We start from the raw sequence: 362 nt of genomic DNA, 5'->3' as shown, positions 1-362 counted from the left end.
AAAGACAGTTACAGACCTGACTGGAGGACACAGACAGTTACAGAGCTGACTGGAGGACAAAGACAGTTACAGACCTGACTGGAGGACAAAGACAGTTACAGACCTGACTGGAGGACACAGACAGTTACAGACCTGACTGGAGGACAAAGACAGTTACAGACCTGACTGGAGGACACAGACAGTTACAGACCTGACTGGAGGACAAAGACAGTTACAGACCTGACTGGAGGACACAGACAGTTACAGACTTGACTGGAGGACACAGACAGTTACAGACCTGACTGGAGGACACAGACAGTTACAGACCTGACTGGAGGACACAGACAGTTACAGACCTGACTGGAGGACACAGACAGTTACAG

Source organism: Austrofundulus limnaeus, unplaced genomic scaffold, assembly GCF_001266775.1.
Source record: "Austrofundulus limnaeus strain Quisiro unplaced genomic scaffold, Austrofundulus_limnaeus-1.0 Scaffold4754, whole genome shotgun sequence".
Classification (NCBI taxonomy): Eukaryota; Metazoa; Chordata; class Actinopteri; order Cyprinodontiformes; family Rivulidae; genus Austrofundulus; species Austrofundulus limnaeus.
The sequence above is the reverse complement of the archived record's forward strand: the minus strand, read 5'-3'. Positions refer to the sequence as shown.